Below are 18,783 nucleotides of genomic sequence, written 5' to 3' on the forward strand. Positions count from 1 at the left end.
CCCATGCCTCCTGAATCTAAAACTGGTAGTTCTCGACTTACGACCAGAATCGGGACCAGAATTTCCATGATCTAAGTAAGCAGCTGTTAAGTGAGCTGTGTCTAACTTTGCGATCTTTTTGTTTTGCGCCACAGTTGTTAAGTGAATCATTGCAGCCGTTGAGTGAATCATGCAGACCTCATACAAATCTGGCTCCCTCCCCCTCCCCCAATGACGTGGCTTGTTGGAAGCTCACCAATGGTGATAATCACATGACCGTGGGATGCTGCATCTGTCATAAGTACATGCCAGGTGCCAAGTGCCCAAATTTCAATCATGTGACCAAGGAAGGGGCACGTTGCTGGGGCTTCGCAGAGGTTCCACTAGCTAAGATTCTGTGCAGTTTCAAGAACCCCCCCAAATACCACTCCTGGCTGGCCCCTGCCAACCCTGCCCCGCCCCTTCCAGGAGTCTCCACGTGGCCTATTTTGAATGCAGGTAATTGCAGGGCGCATGTGGAGGCTCATGGAGGGTGAAAAACAGGGGCCGTAATAGCTCAGGCTGTTAGAGCCTGTTATTAGAACACAGTAGCCTGCAATTACTGCAGGTTCAAGCCCGGCCCAAGGTTGACTCAGCCTTCCATCCTTTATAAGGTAGGTAAAATGAGGACCCAGATTGTTGTGGGGGGGCAATAAGTTGTCTTTGTAAAAATATACAAATAGAATGAGACTATTGCCTTATACACTGTAAGCCGCCCTGAGTCTTCGGAGAAGGGCGGGGTATAAATGTAAACAAAAACAAAAACAAAAACAGGCCTACTGGAAGTTCAGGAAGGGTCATTTCCTTCCATTCCAGAGGACCTCCAGAGCCTGGGGAGGCCGTTTTTGCCCTCACAGAGGCTCGAGGAAAGCCTCTGGAGCCCGTGGAGGGCAAACACACACACACACACCCCGTGGTGTAGGAGGCCAATTAGGCCACGCCCACCATGGCCACGTCCACCCAGCAACCGGGCAGAGAAACCCTTGCTAAAATTTTGGAAGCCCACCCCTGGACCAAGGGGATGCTATGACAATTGAAAGGAAAACCAATCATTAGTCGCTTTTTTTCAGGGCTGCCGTAACTTTAAAGGGACACTAAACTTAGTGGTTGTAAGTCGAGGACTATCCGTATGGATTCTCAGTGCAATTATGGAGACGTGTAGCTATTTCACTGGCGTGAACCTACTGTAGAACGTAAAAAGACCTTTACAAGCAAAAATGTTTCATGTCCTCCCCACGTTCGCCTCTCCGCCTTATCTCCATCCTTGCCATATTGCATTACATAACTCAAAAGGTTAGTTACTTACAGTCGTCTCCTTTCTGTCCTGCAACCAAGATAGCAACGCATCCAGAAGATCGAGATCTACAATCCCATTTGCTTTCTACAAACAAAGAAATAAATGGCAAAACACGTTAACTAGATTAACCGCTAAGATAAATGAAAAGGGCACTTGCACTGTTCCCATAGTATAACTCATCGAAGCTGAAAACTCACAAGTTTTTCATGCTGGCATACAACAATCGGGCAAATTAGTAAGATTTTTTAAAAAAAAACACAATCATTATCCCAAACCATGATATAGTAGTTACTTATTAAAAGAGCATTAAAAACTATAAAAGCAAAACTAAAACAAAGATGATGATGATGATAATGATGATGATGATAATAATAATAATGATGATGATGATGATGATGATGATGCCGGAGTTGAAGAAAAAGAACTGGGGAAAATCATGAAATATCGCGACCTGGCCATCGAAACTACATGTCATAGTGATACCCATTGTCATTGGGGCACTTGGTACCACGTCCAAGAATTTTATAAGATACATCAACAAATTGCAGCTTCCTGCAATAACACCAGCAGAACTGCAAAAAACTGCGCTACTTGGAACATCGTACATCTTAAGAAGGTCCTTGGTTGATACATGGGACGCTGGCAGCAACCCGTATCAACCATCAGCACCAGTCAATGCTATTAGTGATGTATTTTTGAATGTTCAGTTGACTGAGTTTCATGTTTAATGAATAAAGATGATGATGATGATGATGATAATAACAATAACAATAATAATAATAATAATAATAATAATAATAATAATAATAATAATACTGACTCTGGCATAAACCAGTGCAGGTGGTTCCAGTGGTACTTGGCACATTGGGAGCTGTGCCTAAAGACCTAGGCAAGCACTTAAAAGCAATTGGCGCTGACAAGATTACCATTGGTCAGCTGCAGAAGGCCACCTTACTGGGATCTGCTCGCATAATTCGCCGATACATCACGCAGTCCTAAATGCTTGGGAAGTGTTCGACTAGTGATCTGTGATACGAAATCCAGCATAGTTATCTTGTTTGCTGTGTATACTGTCATTTTGTGTAAATAATAATAATAACAATGGGATATTAATAATAAGGGAGTAAATAAAATACTGATGATGATAATGATGATGATGATGATGATAATAGCAATAGTAATATAATAATAATAATGGGATATTAATAATAAGGGAGTCTTCTCATTCATTCACTCATCCTCTGGGGACTCCAGACTTGCTTCTTTGTGGCAGCTGCTTAGATATTGGAAGACGGCCATCCTGTCACCTCTACTCCTTTTTTACACTAGACTAGGCATCCCCAACTGCTGCAATGGTTCTTCATATCTTTTCGCCTCCAGTCCCCTAATCATAGGCAACCTGACCCATAACATACCCATTGTGTTGAATCGTGTGGGGTGGGCCATTGAGATCAAGACTTAAATTCAGATAACCAAGGGAGAAATACTGTTCCATTTCGATAACCACTCTCTGCTTACCAGTTATGCAGTACAGCAATGAAGAGGTGCTACAGGGCTCCAAGGTTCTCTATCCAATTGGACCAGTGAGATGCTTTGGATGGTAGCATTAATCTCTCTATACATCAGGGATGCCATCTCTAAAACAGAAACAATACAATGCACTTCAGAGAGAGGCTGAATTAACCTCCATGTTCATTCAAAGTAGGCTGTTCCTCCCCCACCCCACCGCCAATTCAGATGGCAACAGGTAATCCTCGACTTGTAACCACAACTGGGACCGAGACTTCCATCACTAAGCCATGTGGTCGTTAAATGAGCCAGGCTCAAGTTTAAAACTTTTGCAACGGTCGTTAAGCAAATCGCACCATTGTTGAGCGGATCCAACTTCCCTACTTCCCCATGGACTTTGCTTGTCAGAAACATACTGGGAATTGGCGAGTACATGATCCTGGGATGCCGCTTGGGTGCAGCGGTGGTCGTCAATGTGAAGACAGGTCATAAGTCCCTTTTGTCAGCACTGCCATAACTTCAATTTGGTCATTAAAAGAATGGTCGCAAGTTGAGAACTACCTGCAATTCTAATCAGTGAAGATTTGGGTAATTCTTTCACTTATGACTGTATGACTGTAACTTTGTTGCTTGTATCCTTACGATTTATACTGATATTGATTGTTTCCTGATTGCTTAATTGTAGCCTATGACTATCATTAAGTGCTGTATCATTGAGTGTTAAATTTGTACCCTATCACTATCATTAAGTGTTGTATCATTAAGTGTTAAATTTGTATTCTATGACTATCATTAAGTGTTGTAAGTGTTGTACCTAGATGAAGGTATCTTTTTTTTTTATGTACACTGAGAGCCTATGCAGCAAGACAAATTCCTTGTGTGTCCAATCACACTTGGCCAATAGAAAAATCTTATCTATCTTCTATCTTCTTCTAATGGAATTGCGTTGCTCACCAGGATATCTACATGTCTCCTTTGAGATGTATGGCAAGCTCCTCCCCCATCATATTTAATTTCATTTGTTTTCAATTAAAAGGAATGTGGACTCTGCACTTAGACCAATTCTGATGTACTCTTTAGGAACAGTGAGGCTTCAAAACACAGAGGTAAATTGGGATTTACTAATAGGCCTTTGATGATTTGGAGGAGATAACAGCTCCTGTCTCCCAACTATCAGACAACTGGAAAAAAAAACCATTACATATGATTTTGTGGTTATGTCTTGCATAGTTTGTTTTCGTTCCCTTGCACGGCTTCATGATATTTTGACAGGCAATGTTTTTAAAAATGACTAAACGAAGACAACAAACACTAGCAAATATAAATTACACTTCCCTTGCTTACACAGCTGAAATTTAAAAACCACAAATTCTATGCCTTTAGGTTCCTGGTTTGTTCTATTGACAAAAGCTGAGAGCTTCAGTTCAATTATTGATTTAAAAACTTCTTAGGCTCGCCATGTGTGCAGAGTCACTTGTTCGTGCAGGTTAAATAGATGCATTTTACGTCTGGCTGGAGTTCTTTAACAGATTAACAGAGTTGGAAGGGACCTTGTAGGTCATCTAGTCCAATCCCCCTGCTCAAGCAGGAGACCCTACACCATTTCTGATAAATGGCAGTCCAATCTTTTCTTGAAAGTCTCAAGTGATGAAGCTCCCATAACTTCTAAAGGCAACTTCTGTTCCATGGGTTGATTGTTCTCACTGTCAGAAAGTTCCTCCTCATTTCTAGGTTAAATCTCTCCTTGTTCAGTTTCCATCCATTATTCTGTGTCTGGCTTTCAGGTGCCTTGGAAAATAGCTTGACCCCTCTCTTCTCTGTGGCAGCCCCTCAAGTATTAGAAGACTGCTATCATGTCTCCCCTGGTCCTTCTCTTCACTAGACTAGCCATGTCCAGTTCCTGCAATTGTTCTTCAGATGTTTTAGCCTCCAGTCCCCTAGTTCACCAAAGAAACAACATATTGATCACTCAGAAGGTGCCTATATCTGATCAGATGAATTCCATACTATAGCTAAGGGACAAGCCATAACCTCTGTAAGATAAAACATGAAGCTATTTATCTCCAGCCGTAGCTTTCAACCCTTGTCTTGAATCTTTTCATGCTCTGCATAAATATCACCCCTTTCCTTTTAGCCTTTTTTCAGCAATCTTCCTCTGCTAACCTCGCTTTGACCGCTATGGGGCTCTGGACAGCTTCTTGTCTCTCATTTTCTCTTTCTCTAATGAGCCAGGATGCTATATCACCTATCATCTGCTAACGTAAAGAAAGTAAAACAGTAGAAGAAAGAAAGAAAGAAAAAAAGACTATGAAAGTCAACTTCTGATTTGTCCTTCTCCAGTAGAGGTCACTAATGCATAGAAGACTCACAAAACAGTTGTTTGTCTAAAGCACATCCTGGAATTAAGCCTTGCTAAACTCTTCTTCACGCTGCCAACTGATAAAAAGTTTAACCTTCCTAATTGAAGTCACTTGCTTTTCTGGTAAGTGGTCTGGCCTAGGAAGGAAGCAACAGTGTGGGAAGCAAAATGCCTGGACACTTTCTTTCGATCTTCTTCCTGCTCCCTGAAGTCTAGTTCTCCCACATTCTACCTGGTAACGCATTGGAGAAGACATCAATGGCACGTTGCGAGTAAAGGTGAATGCAGCATGGATATGTTGGCAAGAACTCACCAGTGTGTTATGTGACAGATGAATGCCAACCCATCTTAAATCTAAGATTTATAAGACAACAATCCACTCTGTTGTGCTGAATGGCACTGAATGCTGAGCAGCAACAACAGGGACTGAAAGCTACCTCCATGCCATGGAAACGTGAATGCTCCCCCATTGGATATATCGGGCATCTCCCTTTCTTGACCACATCCCAACTGACTCCATTCGACAACATTTTGATGTGGCACCAATTATAGAGAAGATGAGAAGGACAGCTCCGCTGGAATGGACATGTCCTGAGAGCAGCACCTTCACCGTGGCCAAGACTGCCTACCAAGTAGAAGTCAATGGCCGACGACCTCGCGGGCACCCAAAACAGAGAGGGCAAGACACCATCAATGAAGATATGCAAACTGCGATCCTGTGCCGTGGAGATGCAGCTGACCATGCAAAGTGGCGCCCAATGATCTGAAAAGGGGACCCTACACTTGTGGAAATATGCTAGGAAGAAGAAGGAGGGGGGAGAGGGAGGAGGAGGAGGAGGAGAAGAAGGAGAAGAAGAAGAAGAAGAAGAAGAAGAAGAAGAAGAAGAAGAAGAAGAAGAAGAAGAAGAAGAAGAAGAAGAAGAAGAAGAAGAAGAAGATGATGATGATGATGATTGGGAAAGATAACCAAGTGGTGCAAAGCTTTTCATCGTGGAAGTTCGATAAGAGAGGAGACTTTGCCAAGAATACAGCCAAAACAAGAAACTAGTTTCAGCACCCTCCTGTTAAGGAAGACCTCATGGGTATGGAATTGGAATACAGGAAGTCCTCGACTTAAGACTACAATTGAGCCCAAAATGTCCATTGCTCAGCCAGTCAGTGGTTGAGTTGCATACCATTTTATGACTTCTGTGCCGCAGGTATTAAGCAAAATGATGCAGTTGTTAAATGAATCATGCAGTCATTATGCAGATCTGGGTTCCCCAATCCCCCATTGATTTTGATTGCGGGAAGCCAGCTGGAAAGGTCACAAATGTCAATCACCCCCCTCCCTCTAGGACAGGGGTCTCCAACCTTGGCAACTGTAAGTCTGGAGGACTTCAACTCGCAGAATTCAACTGGGAGTTAAAGTCCTCCAGGCCTACAGTTGCCAAGATTGGAGAGCCCTGTGCTAGGACAGCGAACTGTCATAAATACATATCAATTGTCAAGTGCCCAAATTTTAATCATGTGACCAGGAGAAGGATGCAACGGTTGTATGAGAACCTGTCATAAGTAACTTTTAAAAGTGCCATTGTGACTATCTGTATGTGTTCTACTAAGTATGCAGCTGTTGAGAAACGACAACATCCCTGAATAATAAGCCTGAACAATTGTTCAGACAAGAATCCAAATTAGGCTGTTTCAAGCCAAACCATCTTTTTTTTAAAAAAAAAAAGCAAACATTTAGATACTCTTCAATGTTGGCAACAACACTTAATAAACAGAAAAGGATTCAGATTCAGACTAGAGCTGGAAGGGACTTTGGAGGTCTTCTAGTCCAGCCCCCTGCTTAAGCAGGAGATCCTTTATCATTTCAGACAAGTGACTGTCCAGTCTCTTCTTAAAAACCTCCAGTGATGAAGCCCCTACAACTTCTGAAAGCAAGCTTTTCCACTGGTTAATTGTCCTCGCAGTTAGGAAGTTTCTCCTTAATTCCAGGTTGCTTCTCTCCTTGATTAGTTTCCATCCATTGCTTCTTGTCCTGCCCTCTGGTGCTTTGGAAAATAAATTGACCCCCCACTCCTCCTTTTGGCGGCCTCTCAAAAACTGGAATACTGCTACCCCTAGTCCTTCTTTTCTCTAGACTAGCCAAACCCAAATCCTGCAACCGTTCTTCATAATAGATATAAGGTAAAGGTTCCCCTCGCACATACGTGCTAGTCGTTGCTGACTCTAGGGGGCGGTGCTCATCTCCGTTTCAAAGCCGAAGAGCCAGTGCTGTCCAAAGACGTCTCCGTGGTCATGTGGCCGGCATGACTCAAGGCGCACAGAATGCTGTTACCTTCCCACCAAAGGTGGTTCCTATTTTTTCTACTTGCATTTTTACGTGCTTTTGAAACTGCTAGGTTGGCAGAAGCTGGGACAAGTAACGGGAGCTCACCCCGTTACACAGCAGCACTAGGGATTCGAACCGCCGAGCTGCCAATCTTTCGATCAACAAGCTCAATGTCCTAGCCCCTGAGCCACCACGTCCCTATATAATATATAATAGATATACGCCAGTCAAATATTCTTAAACCCCTCTTTCAACCTTTGAAGCCAGAAAATCCAATTTGATACTTGAAATTACCACAGGTTGGACTTAGAAATATCATCGCTGGGACACCAAGTCCATCAACAGTATCCTTCTAACACTGAAGATGTTACCTAGTCTGGTAATAAAATTCTGCAAGCAAAAAAACCATGCTCAGAGAGCACTAAAGACTCCAAAGGTTCAGCCCTGAGTGGAATATACTGTATATTCATATCCATTTTTTTACTTAAGGCTCAATATTTACTATAATCAATGAATACAATAACGGTAATTGCTGCTTATTAAACAGTGAGGTTTTTAACCAGGAGTGGGCTGCTGGGCGTTTGCAGGAGTTCGGGAGAACTTCTAGCTAAGATTCTGTACAGTTCGGCGAACTCCCAAATCCCATTCCTGGCTGGCCCCACCCCACCCTGCCCCTCCCAGGAGTCCCCATGCAGCCCATTTTGGATGCAGGTAAGTACAGGGTGTGTGCAGAGGCTCAGGGAGGGTGAAAAATGGGCCTATCGGAAGTCCAGAGGGCCTCCGGAGCCTGGGGAGGGCAAATACACGCAACCAGTAGTGGGATTCAGCCAATTCGCACCATTTTCGGAGAGCCAGTTGTTAACTTTCTGAGCAGTTTGGCAAACTGGTTGTTGGAAGAAATTATTAGGGCAGAGAACTGGTTAAATTACTTGAATCCTACCACTGTGCGCAACCCTCCCCGCCACACCCCCGTGGTACAGGAGGCTAAATAGGCCACACCCACCATGGCCACGCCCACCCAGCAACCAAGCAGAGAACCCCTTGCTAAAATTTTTGAAGCCCACCCCTGCTTTTAAATTCCGTCACCATGGTACCAAGGTTCTCAGACAGCAGAATTGATAGACCTTAAATTATGAAAGGATGGCACCACAGCAACTGAACCACGCAGAACGGTTTGTAATACACCCTAATGAATGGGTGCACATACCTGTTGTGCCATCAAGCGGTTTACAATGGAAAGATCTATTTTCCTGGTTGAAAGAGAAGGGTTGGTTTCAACCTGGCTGAGTTTGCATACCAGACACAAGTCTGAGTGAGCCACAATCCAATTAATTTTCAATCAAACGAGTCATATCAGCCCAGCCCTTGTTTTATTAGTTCATGAATCAGTGTGTCACAGGAACCTAAAAATATCTAGGCTGGGTAAGCAATGGTTGACTTAACCAGGGGTATGTGTGAAATGCAAAGTATTCTTCTACAGAATGCATTTTGTCAACTGACCCGAACTTTTGCCGGAGTTCAGCATTCCTTTTCAAAGAAGCTTTTTTAAGAGAGTTCTGATACCAGCCACCTTCCAGTTTTTTAGATCTCTAGTTTGCTGTATTTCAAAACAGAATCTTGCAGCCCTGGGGAAAATGCAAATAAATAAACAAACAAACACATACATAAATAAAAACAAAGTGGTTAATAATACCGAGAGCTAAAGGAATTGCTAACGACATAATCGTCCCTCCTCCCTAAAGGAAAATATTAGGAACATAACCAAGCTGTGAGAGATTATCTGCAGGGAAGGCTGGGAGGATTTCCAAACAAACAGCAGAGAACAGCAAAATCCAGATGGGTGGGAGAGAAAATGAAAAGAACAGCAGTGAGATAAAAGAAGTCCAGGCAGAAGGAATACTAGAAAAGGGATTTTTCAGCCACGTGCTCAGTTCAAATGCACCCAATGCAGGGGTGAAATCTAAAAATTTTCCCTACCGGTTCTGTGGGCTTGGCTTAACTGGTGGGCGTGGCTTGGTGGTCAGGTGACTGAATGAGCATGGCCAATAATAATAAATAATAAAAATAAAGTGTACAAAACTTGGGAGCGCACTGGTCTACCGATTGCCTTTTATTGAGAGGCACCGGTCTACCTCCTTTAAAAATAGAGGCACTGGTCTACCGATTGCCTTTTATTGAGAGGCACCGGTCTACCTCCTTTAAAAATAGAGGCACCGGTCTACTAGCCGCCTACAGTGCTGATCAGCTGTAGTGCGGTGCTTTGAAGTGCCACAGCAGTCATTTAAGGCCATTTGCAGCTATATCACCACCAAGAGCTTCAGGGACAGAGAAAAGGAACAGCCAGGTGTGGGCGGGGGGGGGAGCAGGGATTTTTGCTAACGGTTCTCCGAACTACCAGCCCCCATTGCTACCGGATCACGATAGGCAGTGCCCTATCAAATCCTGGTCCTGTCAATAGCGATGTCCCCCAAGGCAGCGTTCTAGGACTAACACCCTTCATATTATACATTAACGACCTCTGTGACCATATTATAAGTTATTGTGTTCTCTTCGCCGATGATGTTAAACTATTTAACACTACCAACAATGTGACTACCCTTCAAAAAGACCTTGACTTTGTGTCGGAATGGTCAAAAATTTGGCAACTCCAAATCTCAACCAGCAAATGCTCTGTCTTACACACTGGAAAAAAGAATCAGAACACTAAATACAAGCTTGATGGACATTACCTTGTAGATGACCCCCACCCCGTTAAAGACCTTGGAGTTTTCATATCAAATGATCTAAGTGCCAAAGCCCACTGCAACTACATCGCAAAAAAGGCTTTAAGAGTTGTAAACTTAATATTCTCCGAACTACCCGCCTCCATCGCTACCGGATCGCGCGATCCGGTCCGAACCAGCAGCATTTCACCCCTGACCCAATGCATTATTCCAATAGAAATGATATACAGACAGTCCTTAACTTACAACAGTTCTTTTAGTGACCATTCAAAGTTGCAAAGGCACTGAAAAAAGTAACTTATGACCGTTTTCGCACTTAAGACCATTGCAGCATCCCCATGGTCATGTGATCAAAATTCAGATGCCTGGAACTGCCTCACGTTTATGACGGTTGCAGTGTCCCAGGATCATGCGATCTCTTTTTCATGACCTCCTGACAAGCAGAGTCAACAGGGAAAGACAGATCCACTTCACCACCCTGTTGCTAACTTAACAGCTGCAGCGATTCACTTAATGACGGTGGCAAAAATTTCACTATTAGATCTCTCAGCGGCTTTTGATACCATCGACCATGGTATCCTGCTGCACCGGTTGGAGGGATTGGGAGTGGGAGGCACCGTTTATCGGTGGTTCTCCTCCTATCTCTCCGACCGGTCGCAGACGGTGTTGACAGGGGGGCAGAGATCGACTGCGAGGCGCCTCACTTGTGGGGTGCCGCAGGGGTCGATTCTCTCGCCTCTCCTGTTCAACATCTATATGAAGCCGTTGGGTGAGGTCATCAGTGGTTTCGGGGTGAGTTACCACCTGTACGCTGATGATACGCAGCTGTACTTTTCCACCCCGGACCACCCCAACAAAGCTGTCGAAGTGCTGTCCCGGTGTCTGGAAGCCGTACGGCTCTGGATGGGGAGAAACAGACTCAAGCTCAATCCCTCCAAGACGGAGTGGCTGTGGATGCCGGCACCCCGGTACAGCCAGCTGCAGCCGCAGCTGGCTGTCGGGGGCGAGTTATTGGCCCCAATGGAAAGGGTGCGCAACTTGGGCGTCCTCCTGGATGGGCGGCTGTCGTTTGATGATCATTTGGCGGCCGTCTCCAGGAGGGCTTTTTACCAAGTACGCTTGGTCCGCCAGTTGCGCCTCTTCCTTGACCGGGATGCCTTATGCACGGTCACTCACGCTCTTGTCACTTCCCGTTTGGATTATTGCAATGCTCTCTACATGGGGCTGCCCTTGAAGTGCACCCGGAGGCTGCAGCTAGTCCAGAATGCAGCTGCACGGGGAATAGTGGGAGCAACTCGTTGCTCCCATGTAACACCAATCCTGCGCGGCTTGCACTGGCTTCCTGTGGTCTTTCGGGTGCGCTTTAAGATTTTGGTCACCACCTTCAAAGCGCTCCATGGCTTAGGGCCCGGGTACTTACGGGACCGCCTGCTGTTACCTCATGCCTCCCACCGACCCGTACGCTCTCACAGAGAGGGTCTTCTCAGGGTGCCGTCCGCCAAACAATGTCGGCTGGTGGCCCCCAGGGGCAGGGCCTTTTCTGTGGGAGCTCCTACGCTCTGGAACGAACTTCCTCCTGGACTACGTCAAGTGCCTGATCTTCGGACCTTTCGCCGTGAACTGAAAACGCACTTATTTATTCAAGCGGGACTGGCATAATATTTTTAATATTTTTAATATTTTTAAATATTTAACTGGGGTTTTATTATTTTAGGGTTTATAATTTTAAATTTGAAATTTTTAAATGTTGGCCATTTTTTCTAATATGCTCGGTTTTAAATTGTTGTTTTAATTGTATATTTTTGTGTTTTTTATCTTTTGCCCTGAGTCCTTTGGGAGAAGGGCGGTATAAAAATTTAATAAATAAATAAATAAATAAATAAGGTCGTAAAATGGGGCACTTCACAAATGTCTCGCTTAGCCACAGAAATGTTGGGCTCGATGGTGGTCGTAAGCCGAGGATTTACCCGTAGTGCTAAAATTCTGACTGCTAAGAGTCATAATGAGATAAATAAAAATCGCCAATCAGTCACTGTTAACTCCTCACCACTGCCTGGACTAGTTTCGGCAGTTTTCTTGGAAAGATATCAGAAGCGGTTTGCCATTGCTTTCTCCCTAGGGCTGAAAAAGTGCAGCCGGCTCAAGCTGGCTTTGTGCCTAAGATGGGACTAGAACCCACGACCTGCTGGTTTCTAGCCCATCATTTTCCCATCACTGCTCCCTTTTGAAAGGCTGTAACGTCTGATGTAATAAACAGGGCTGTAAAACATCACTGAAACATCTTCCAAAGATGGCTTTCGAACAGTTCTTGCTAATCTCCAAGCTGTGAAAAGCTCTCCCTTCCCGCTTCCCTTCCTCGGTTCAAATGCACTGCAGTTATAATTTGTTTGCGCGACAGCCGATGCGGCTTTCATTTGATATCTAATCCCCGTCTGCTTGCAATTCAAGATAGAGAATTTTAGGGAGATTACGGATTAACGTTTTACAGTAGCAGCCTGAATTCGTCTCGTTAATGCAACCCAACCGCATTGTCACGGGTTGAAAAGCACAGCTTGCTTTTCGCAGTTATGCATGCTGTTCTCCAAGGCAGGAATCTCCAACCTTGGCAACTTTAAGCCTGGCGGACTTCAACTCCCAGAATACTCCAGCCAGCAAAGCTACCTGCTCCAAGGTATATTCGGATTTTTTGCCTGCTGCATAAGTACTGTGGACAAAGAAGAAAAGCACAAGGTTCCAGAGAAGCACAAAGCCACCCTGTTGTGTCTTGTCCGCTCTCACCGCAGCCGGGGTCTGCTTATCTGCTCCCGAACACGGAGGAATGTATGCCTCCCGGCCCCAGTTCTGGCTCCATGCCCAGACAAGCTGCAGAGGAGGGGGCACCTCCCGATCCCAGCCCTGGCTCCATGCCCAAGCAGGCTGCAGAGGAGGGAGCATCCCCCGGCCCCAGCCCTGGCTCCATGCCCAGGCAAACGGAGCAGCTAGACCCCCTCCTCCACAGCAGGTGAGCCTGAGGAAAGTTTACTTCCAACAACAGCTGATTGGAGTGACCCTCGCATCAGAAGACTGGATAGGCGGAGGCAACAGAAGGAAGGGAGGGGCAGGCCTTAATGAGTGCTGAGTCATGGAGCCACACCCCATGGCCTATATAAAGGATCTGCTTTCTGGCAGTCTCTGAGTCAGGCAAAGTCTAAACATATCTTGCTGAAGTCACTTACTGGTCTCCTGCCTGCTCTGAGGACTTTGCTAGGACTTTGGGCAGAGCTGCAGAGGCAAGCCTGATTCGGATTTCCCTGACCCGGCCGTCAGCGGAGGAGTGGGACACGACACACCCCTTGCTAAAAGCCACACAGAAAGAAAGAAACAAATGTTAAGTTTCACTTAACAACAGCCACTAATTTAACAACAGCGATTCACTGAATGACTGTGGCAAGTATGATCATAAAACGGCGCAAGCTCATTTAACAAACAAACAAACTAATTTAACAAATGTTTTTTTTTATTATTATTATTTGAATTTATATCCCACCCTTCTCCAAAGACTCAGGGCGGCTTACACTGTGTTAAGCAATAGTCTTCATTCATTTGTATATTATATACAAAGTCAACTTTTATTGCCCCCAACAATCTGGGTCCTCATTTTACCTACCTTATAAAGGATGGAAGGCTGAGTCAACCTTGGGCCTGGTGGGACTTGAACTTGCAGTAATTGCAAGCAGCTGTTGTTAATAACAGACAGACTTAGTCTGCTGAGCCACCAGAGGCCCTAAATATGACTTCCAAAAGGGGGGAAAAGGGAGGAAGCAACGCCCGTGCTGCAGCCGGGACCTTTCACTTAGCAACAGAACTTTTGGGGCTCAATTGACGTAAATTGAGAACTGCCTGTACAGCATGCAAGGGGACATGTATTGTCAACGTAGCACATGGTTGTATCATGGGATACAAGCTCACACGTGTCATTCTTGGTGGATATATTAATTTACCACATTTAGCTATCTGGGAAAATAACCTCACCACATCAGATCCTCAGTCAGCCGAAGAACCCCAATGCTGTGTCAAAAATTACATTATCCCATGATTGATTGTTTCAAATTGCTTCTGAGTTTCTGGGCAGCTGCACAAGCAAAGATGCCCTCCACAAGCAAAACCTGTGCCCTTGAAGGAACAGCGTGCATTTTAAAAATGGAGGAAGGAAGCAAAAAAAATAAATAAATGAACAAATGAGCCAAGGGATTCTAAGGAAAGACAAAAATATAAAAATACAACTTACAACCACAATGAAGCCCAAAATTTAGGTTGGTAAGAGAAATTACTCATGCCCTCGTTACTTCCCGCCTGGATTACTGCAATGCTCTCTACATGGGGCTCCCCTTGAAGAGCACCAGGAGACTTCAACTGGTACAGAATGCGGCCGCGCGGGGGATAGAGGGAGCGTCTCGGAGCTCCCATATAACATCTCTCTGCGCAAGCTGCACTGGTTGCCGGTGGTCTTCCGGGTGCAATTCAAGGTGTTGGTGATCACCTTTAAAGCGCTCCATGGCATGGGACCAGGTTACTTACGGGACCGCCTACTGCCGCCAATAGCCTCCCATCGACCTGTGCGCTCTCACAGAGAGGGTCTCCTCAGGGTACCGTCAGCCAAACAATGTTGACCGGCGGCCCCCAGGGGAAGAACCTTCTCTGTGGGGGCACCTACCTTATGGAATGAATTACCTCTGGGACTACGCCTACTCCCCGACCTCCGGGGCCTTTAAGCGTGAGCTCAAGACCTTTTCGTTTCACAGAGCAGGGCTGGCCTAAGGGTAAAATTAATTTGTGATTTTATGGATAGTTTTGGTTTTATAGTTTACTTGTTATTTTAATATCCGGCCTATGGAATCAGATTTTTAAATTGAAATAGCGTGTTTTAATTTTTGTATATGTCTTTTTAACTTGGCTGTAAACCGCCCTGAGTCTTCGGAGAAGGGCGGTATAGAAATGCAAATAATAAAATAAAATAAAATAAATAAATAAATTTATTTATTTATTTATTTATTTTATTAGATTTCTAGACCGCCCTTCTCCCGAAGGACTCAGGGCGGTGTACAGCCAAGGTAAAAAGAAACAATGTACAATTAAAAGTAAATTAAAAAACTTATTATACAATTTGGCCGAAAATTAAAATAGTTAAAAATCTAAAAACCCCAGTTTAAAACTTAAATAAAATTTAAAATTCGAAATCTAGACAATTTAAGAAAGCCCCGCGCGAACAAACAAATATGTTTTCAGTTCGCGGCGAAAGGTCCGAAGGTCAGGTATTTGGCGTAAACCGGGGGGAAGTTCATTCCAAACAGTAGGAGCCCCCACAGAGAAGGATCTTCCCCTGGGGGCCGCCAGCCGACACTGCCTGGCGGATGGCATCCTGAGAAGTCCCTCTCTGTGTGAGCGTAAGGGTCGGTACTATTTATTTGTTAGGAGAGTTTTGCCCCATTTTTAACCACCAGTGTAATCAGTGCAGTTGTTAAGTTTTTAAGTGAATCTGGCATGGCTGCAAGTGCCATAAACCGGAAGACCAGTTTCCGAGTTCCGGCGAGTGCATGCATGCCGGTCACCTGGTTTCTGGTGCACATGCGCATACAAAGGCTAGCTGGACAGTGCGCATGCGCGCACCAGAAACTGGAAGCTCAGCTTCCCGGGGCGTGCATGTGCACCGGGGACCTACTCTTCCAGTTTCCACCGGCCAGCACACGCATGGCCAGAACCTGGAAAAGCAACAGACAATGACTGGCGTGCCCAGAAAGATGGCTCTGTGTGCCACTTCCGGCATGCGTACCATTGGTTCGCCATCACGGATCTAAACGTTTTGATTTGTATTTTTCTTGTGCTTTTAACAGATTTAACAGTTAGAAGGGACCTTGTAGGTCATCTATTTTTTTTTATTATTATTTTATTTTGTCACAACATTATATGCAAGCACATACAATGAAAAGAAACAATAGGACAGGAACGGTAGACACTTTTGTGCACGCCCCTTATAATCCTCTTAGGAATGGGGTGAGGTCAATGGTAGATAGTTTTTGGATAAAGCTTTTGGGAGTTTGAGAAGAGACCACAGAGTCAGGTAGTGTATTCCAAGCATTAACAACTCTGTTACTGAAGTCATATTTTCTGCAATCAAGACAGAAGCGGTTAACATTAAGTTTGAATCTATAGTTTGCTCTTGTATTAATGCAAGTTTGCTCTTGTATTTAATTAAAGGAGCAATAGTGGTGTAGTGCAGGGCTCTCACAGTTTAGGCCTGGATTGTAAATAAATATTCATTCATTTATTGTGATTATCGACCGCATTTCTTCTGAGAACTCAGAATGGCTTGTTGGCAGCTTCCCCTTTATCTCCATACTAGTCAGTTTGCCAGAATGGTCTGACCCACTCCACTCCTTCCTCATGTGAGAACTTAAACCTAGAGTTCTACATTCCAACATCTTAATTACAATCCCATCTTTTATTTAATTAAAGGAGCAATAGTGGGTGTAGTGCAGGGCTCTCCAACCTTGGCAACTTTAAGACTTGTGGACTTCAGTTCCCAGAATTCCTCAGCCAGCTCTGCTGGCTGAGGAACTCTGGGAGTTGAAGTCCACAAGTCTTTTTTTTTTTTTAAGAGGGCCTCTGGTGGCTCAGACTACTAAGACAGTCTATTATTAACACAGCTGCTTGCAATTACTGCAGGTTCAAGTCCCACCAGGCCCGAGGTCGACTCAGCCTTCCATCCTTTATAAAGTAGGTAAAATGAGGACCCAGATTGTTGGGGGCAATAAGTTGACTTTGTATATAATATACAAATGGATGAAGACTATTGCTAACATAGTGTAAGCCGCCCTGAGTCTTTGGAGAAGGGCGGGATATAAATGCACCTAAAAAAAATGCGATTGAAGCTGAAATAATCTTTAACTACTAATCCAACCCCCTGCCCAAGCAGGAGACCCTACACCATTTCTGACAGATGGCAGTCCAGTCTCTTCTTGAAAGCTTCCAGTGATGAAGCTCCCACAACTTCCAAAGCCAACTTCTGTTCCATGGGTTGATTGCTCTCACTGTCAGAAAACGTCTCCTTATTTTTAGCCTGAATCTCTCCTTGTTCAGTTTCCATCCTTTATTCCTTGTCTGGCCTTCAGGTGCTTTGGAAAATAGCGTGACCCTCTGTGGCAGCCCCTCAAATATTGGAACCCTGCTATCATGCCTCCCCTGGTCCTTCTCTTCACTAGACTAGCCATGGCCAGTTCCTGCAACTGTTTATCGTATGTTTTAGCCTCCAGTCCCCTAATCATCTTGGTTGCTCTTCTCTGTACTTTTTCTAGAATCTTGTTTTGTTGATTTGTTTAGAATATGAACTTGGAAATATATAATGGCTGCCAAAGCTCAAGGATTCTGTGTCAGAGTTGACATACCACTGTAAACTGCACTGTGGCTTGTTTTGGTTTGGGATGTCCATGTTTTTCGAACTGAGCCTTGTGGTTTATTTACTGTGCTAAAGCATATTTGAATAGCAATAACACTTACATACCACTTCACAGTGCTTTACAGCCCACTCTAAGTGGTTCACAGAATCAACACATTGCCTCCAACAATCTGGGTCATTTTATCATTTTATTGGAAGGATGGAAGGCTGAGATAACCTGGAGGCCAGTCAGGATTGAACTGCTGGCAGTGGGCAGAGTTAGCCTGCAGTACTGTGTTCTAGGTCAGGGGTCTGCAAACTTGGCTCTTTTAAGACTTGTGGACTTCAACTCCCAGCAAAGCTGGCTGAGGAACTCTAGGAGTTGAAGTCCACAAGTCTTAAAAGAGCCAAGTTTGCAGACCCCTGTTTAAGTTAACAAGCAAGGGTTAGTATGATTTGTGACCCAATCTATGTACAGGTAGTTCTTAACTTTTTGGACTATTTGTTTAGTGACCATTCAAAGTTACAACGGCAGTGAAAAAAGTGACTTATGACTGTGGCAGCATCCCCAATGGTCATATAATCAAAAATAAATTCAGACACTTGAATTTATGATGGTTGCAGAGTCCTACAATTCAGTGATCAGCTTTTGTGATTCTCTGACAAGCAAAGTCAATGGGGAAGCTAGATTCACCCAACACCCCTGTGACTAACTTAACAATGGCAATGATTCGCTTAACAACTGGGGCAAGCAGGGTCATAAAACAGAGCAAAACTCACATAAAAACAGTCTTACTTAGCAACGTGGAATAGCTGGGCTCAATTGTGGTCATAGGTATCTGTACTTGTATACTGTATACTGTATACTGTATACTGTATCAACAGTAGAAACCTTCAAATTTCTAGGTTCTATCATATCGCAAGATCTCAAATGGACAGCTAACATCAAAAACATCATTAAAAAAGGACAACAAAGAATGTTCTTTCTGCGCCAACTCAGTAAGCTCAAACTGCCCAAGGAGCTGCTGATCCAATTCTACAGAGGAATTATTGAGTCTGTCATTTGCACCTCTATAACTGTCTGGTTCGGTTCTGCAACCCAACAAGAAAAACACAGACTTCAGAGGATAATTAGAACTGCAGAAAAAA

General features: G+C 44.3%; 1 protein-coding gene across 1 annotated transcript in view; it reads right to left on the bottom strand.

Moving 5' to 3' along the window:
* Window positions 1–18,783, bottom strand: part of ST3GAL4 (ST3 beta-galactoside alpha-2,3-sialyltransferase 4) — a 190,521-nt gene that overhangs the window by 91,755 nt on the left and 79,983 nt on the right. The window contains exons 2-3 of the mRNA XM_058194865.1: window positions 2,834–2,952; window positions 1,325–1,399 (exon numbers count right to left, since the gene is read on the bottom strand). The gene's annotated coding sequence lies outside the window, so the exon portion shown is untranslated. The remainder of the gene's footprint in view (window positions 1–1,324; window positions 1,400–2,833; window positions 2,953–18,783) is intronic.

This window comes from Ahaetulla prasina, chromosome 9, assembly GCF_028640845.1.
Source record: "Ahaetulla prasina isolate Xishuangbanna chromosome 9, ASM2864084v1, whole genome shotgun sequence".
In the NCBI taxonomy this organism is placed as follows: Eukaryota; Metazoa; Chordata; class Lepidosauria; order Squamata; family Colubridae; genus Ahaetulla; species Ahaetulla prasina.